This window comes from Pagrus major, chromosome 8 (genome assembly GCF_040436345.1).
Source record: "Pagrus major chromosome 8, Pma_NU_1.0".
NCBI classification, from domain to species: Eukaryota; Metazoa; Chordata; class Actinopteri; order Spariformes; family Sparidae; genus Pagrus; species Pagrus major.
The window spans coordinates 20,878,724-20,884,434 of NC_133222.1; positions in this window are offsets into that span (position 1 = coordinate 20,878,724).

A 5,711-nucleotide genomic window follows, 5' to 3' on the forward strand; every position below is an offset into this window, starting at 1 on the left:
TTCACATATACATACCACAGGTACCTGCCACCACCCATTCAGAAACCAAGAGAGGTATTATAATCTGTTCTGAGAGTAGCGCTGTGAATTCCTGTTAAAGAAAAGCTGTGAAAATGTAGTTGTTCTTTTCATCCGTAGCCCCTTTAAAAGGCAGTTTGAGCACATCACCTCCTGTGGCCGGCTCTCAGGTGGAATATGTGTCAGTGTGAGTGCAGCGCAATGATAAACTTTGTGTTAAGACAAACTTCATGAGATAAATGAGAGATAACAAGACTTAGAGAATAAAACCATGCAACTCTGTATGGCTTTAAGCTAAATGCTAACATCAGCATGCTAACACTGACAGTGCTAACATGATGATGTTAAAGAAGGAATTTGTTTATTAATTCACCATCTCAGTTTAGTGTGTCAAAGGATAGATTTTAATATTGTATTACTTGTCTATAAAGCACTACACGGTATCGGGGCTAAATACTTGTACATCACGAAGCATCCAGACCCCTCAGGTCATCTGGGACAGGATTTACTCAGTGTTCCCAGAATCAGAACCAAGCAAGGTGAAGCAGCTTTTAGTTTCTATGCTCCCCACATGTGGAACAAGCTTCCAGAATGCCTATAGGTCTGCTTTTTAATTTGTAAGTTTTTATTTGCTTGCTTTAGTTTTTATTGTTTTTTAAAAGCAATTTTAACTTTTCCTTAATGTCTTATTTCTAGTGTATTTCTATTCCCCTGTAAGGCACTTTGATCTGCTTTGTGCCTGAATGGTGCTATATCAATAAACGTACCTTTTTTTGCCTTGCCTAGGTTGCTAGCATGCTAACATTTGCTAAATAGCGCTCAACATAAAAGCAATCCAATCGCCAGTATAAATGTTGGAAATGTATGTTTCTGCAAACCACAGGTATATTTTGTTTCAGCTATACGTTTCTGTATGTTCAATTTTCCATATTAAGTTGTGACAAACGCTGTACTCATGCTCTGGTTAGGTTTAGGCAAGAAAACACTTATGAATTTCATAACACAATACGGCTGGAAATTGGACCGGACATCTTGTTAAAAATATCCACATGTCCACTCCACACTTACAGATGCTGACATGACGTCTCCAACAGTGCTCTCTCGCATAGCAGCCTTCTCACCCAGATGTTACTCCGCCACCAATCTCTCCACTTCATTAGATGAAAGTCAGCTCATAAACACATAATGTGATATGACACATATTGTGGAAATATTGATATGATACGTATGACAAGTACAAATTTGAACGTATCTGTGGATGGCAGAAAAGTAAAATGACAACATTTATGTTTTAGCGACTGAGCTGAGCTTAAAAGTACAGCTGAGGGTATCCCAGTAGTCTTGCAAGTATTTGATTATCAGTTAAAAAGGGTTGGACAAACTGACCTGATGATAGCACTAGATAAAAGTCATCCTTAAGGGCACTTAAATGTGTGATGCAAATTTTATAGCAATCTATCCAACAGTTTTTAAGATATTTGATCAAGACTGCAAATGTCAACTTTATTGTGCTATTTGAAAAGTCAGGGTATCATTAAAATCAGTTGGATTCATTTTCTGGGGACTATGAATATCTGACAAAATTTCATGGCAATGTAACAGTTATTGACATATTTCAGTCTGGATCAAATAGGTGGATCGCCATGCAGCTATAGGATGGCTAAAAATGTCAAACACAAGGACTATAGTACATTCACCAAATGATTCTTCATATAACAGGGAAGAAAAAAAACCCATCATGGTTTCATGAAGCGAGGAAATTGGAAATACAACATGATGTTTAGGTCTTTAGTGTCACAGCAGAGACTATCAGCAACACAAAAACCTAACTACTACCCCTGCTGCTGGTTCATCATCCAGCAGATTGTCCTCTCTGTATATTCACTGGAGATGCAGAAAACAAATACACAGAACTATGAGCTGAGGCTTAACAGCAAAGCTGACAAGCCTGGGTTAACTCACTGGGAATTGGATGCAGTAGATATATGGCATCATGTACAGTATTATGGTGATTGTGAATGATTCAGGGTTTTTGTGGTCAGGGAATTTGTCAAGTCATAAAGCAGCGGCTGAGAGGAGCAGCCAGCGGCTTTGGCTAATAGGATAGCAGTAGCTCTGGTTGATTATGAAGATTTCTCGATGGCATAGTGGATTCAGAGGCAGAAAACACTTTACAGCTCAATCTACAGAGACAAAGAACAACCATTTCTCTGGTGGGCCCTGGGACCTTTATGCACGTCATATTTACCTGAACTGGTTGAGTCTAGTCCAACAATGATGTTGTTTATTATTATACCTATTTTTTTTTAAACTAAACTCTGTTAGTCTAATCTGCAGGCAGTAAGCAGCATCAGCTGGGGCTCAGCGTACTGTGATTTTTCTGAAGGTCACACGCTTACAGATCTGAGAGGAGCCATTATCACAGCTCCACAAATATAAATTATGTCCAGGATGTTCTTGGTAGTGGGTATGATAATGTGCATGTTTCTGCTTATTTGTATGTATACTGTGTGCATCTTTGTATCAAGGGATGACCCTCTGGCTGGAAGAATGCCTCCTTCTTCATAGAACATGACGATAAGTGCAGTGACCTCGTCATGAGTCAGCCATGTGTTATGTCATCAAAGATAAAGTATAAAAAAGAGGATGATCAAAACCTCCCATTTCTTAAGGTCAACTTACTTGAAGGATAGGATTACAGATCAGACTTTGAGAGAAAATGTCCAAAAAATCTAATGGAAGATGATAATGATAAAACATGTAAACTATTTGTAATGGTAATTAATACCCTTCATGATCCAACAAAAGGTCTTGAAATTTGTTTTTGGTGGTGGAATTATGCAATAATATTGTAAATAATAAGTGTTTACTGTTATGATATTAATTTGTTATTTTACATAGCTTCCTGTGTGTATGGACTGATTGATCAGGTTGTTTATTTTCAGTGGGTGGTGCCTTGTGTTGAGTTGTGATAGTTGGCAGATGTTTTTATTAATTATTCATTTCACATGTTGCAGTGCAAAACCTCTTCATAAGCTTGCCTCTCTTGAATTTTCATTATATTTATAACACACAAATAGGTGACAGCCCCATGGGAAACCCTGATAAATTGAGTGAAACACATGAAATACTAATGCTGCTATGAAGGTGTGCTGCCTGGTAAATTAAAGCAGTAAGACTCTATGAACCTGGCAGGCTTAGTTGATGTCGATTTTGGATCCAAATGACAAGAAGTAAAGATCCAAAGGTGAATAGTTACAAAGAAAAAGCAAAAAGCGTGCTATGCAGAAAATTCATTTTTAACAAATGAACTTTTTCATGGCTTCTTTGTGGCCCCTTGCAGTGCCGTGACCTTTGCTCTGCTTCATCTCCAGTATTGTTGTCTGCTGCCCCATGTTTTTGGATTAGAATGTATTTTCAATATTTTCACAGCTGGTTGAGCTGTCAATAACACAGCTGTCTCACGTGTGCATAGGTCATCTTGTTGATAACTCAGATCAGAAATAGAAATGTATTTTTTTTCTCATGCCCTGTTTTTTGGAACCTGAACTTAGACTTGAGTTTGTCAGTTGTGAAATTTGTATGAAAGCAACCAAAGTGTCCAAGGATGACAACTGTTCCTTGTTCTGAAATAGGAATAAAACAATTGCTTAATTTATAAGTTGTGTTGAACACCAGGCACTCTGTGTTCTCCAGTCTGTGCTGCTGTTTTGATTTTACGCTGGTAAACACAGAGCTGGTCACAGATGGTGGCTTACCTTGCCTACCTGTTGAATTCTTCATGGACTGACCCTGACTTTGGGAACATGATGCCCTCCGGCGTCACGAGTTTACCCCTCCCAGACCTTTGATGGAAAGTCGAGGCATATTGGTTTTCACTGCGTCACAGACACGCAAGTTCTCAGCCAATGGGAATCACCCACAGCTGTCATGAATGAGAAAATGTTTTAATGCTGCTTCTGATTCCTCACGCTCACCCCAGTCATACACTCATGTTGTCCAAGTACTATAGGATAAATGCAAAGTGTATAAAGATGGCAATTAAAGGTCCAGTGTTTATGATTAAGCAGCAACATCATCATTATTATCATCATCATCATCATCATCATCATCATCATCATCATCATCATCATCATCCCCTTCCCTATGGTGGCTGCTAAAAGGCAAAAAAACATGAAAGTCCCTCTCTAGAGCCAATGTTCGGTTTGTCCATTGTCCACTAAGTTAATGAAAACACAATGAAGTTTCAGGTGATTATACATTAATTAAAACATAATTATGAACATTTATATTCCATTCCTGCCAATAGCTCTGCTTAAATCACTCTAAATCCTCCACATTAGATCTATAAGATGTAAACTGTCATTTCGGAGACTGCTATCTGTATAAACAAAAAGTAATGGCTATTTTATTTTATTATTTTTAATATTAAGTGAAAGTGATGCATGGAAGCACATGAAAGATGAACTTTTACCTGGAGTTTTGAGAGAACTGTATTTACTCCCAAATAAAGAGATAACATCCTGCAACTGTTATCCGTCCCTATGATGTATTTATATTTAGATGAACTATTTATAACATCATAGTTACACACTAAACTCTTTACCTTACAAACCTGCAGTGTGTGTGTGTGCTATTGTCTTGAAAAGCTCAGTTTACACCCAGAGGAAACAAAGTGTACTTCATGTGCTGCCTGGGAGCTGCTTTGATAAATGGTAAAGCCTGTGTGCTGTGATACTGTATGCAATGTTCAGCTCAAACCTGGTCTGATAAAACAAAAGAAAACAGTGAGTGGTGAGGTAACAGTGACGCTCACCCTCACAACCTTGATGCACTTTTGTGTTTTTTCCAGTGAAGACGAGAGTCAAAATGACACGGCGAGGCCATGAGAAGTGCTGATGGCTGGAGTTTGGATGGGTGAAATTAGAATGGAAACACTTGATAATGATAAATGCTATCTGCTCCCACCATGTTGTGTCTTGTCTAAGTCAAAGTGTCCTAGTTTGTGACTGTGGGTTACTTAAAGGTGGTTTCTCTTTTACCCAAGGGATTTTCTTCTGCCCTTTGTTTCCATACAGTCTCCTTTTCTTTTGTTGAACTACTGAGCTGAAGGTGACGTCCTGCCACCTCATATATCATACAGTAGGTGCAGCTGTTGGTACTGGTCAGATTCACTTCCGCTCCTAAGACTAAGTGTGTCTCTGTGCTCTAATGGCATTTGAGTCCATGAAATGTTGAAACTGCCAATCATTACAGCAATGTGGCCACAATGGGTGGTCTTTTATCCAAGGAGATGACGAACCCCTGGACACAGACAGTAAAAGGCCTCCTATCCCTCTTTTATAGGACTGCAACCACTTGGTGATTGTTTTGTCTCTCTTTGTGTAGTTGTGTGTCTGTCACCTAATTTGACCAGATAGGAGCTTCTATGCCCACACTATGGTCTGCAACAGCCAATGATATTAAAAGATTAAAGCAACAAAATTAAACTTCTTGGAGAAAGAAAACTTGATCATTGAGTCTCATCCCCACTTTGTCTAATGCTGAATCTTTAGGTTGGCGTCCAACCCGAGCTGCCAACCCAAATCTTTTTACCATTTGACGATCTGGAGATGAGACGTAACAATCAACTATCTTTCTCTAGAAAGCTACATTTTGAAGCTTTAAAATCATATTCGAGCCACAGTGTTTTT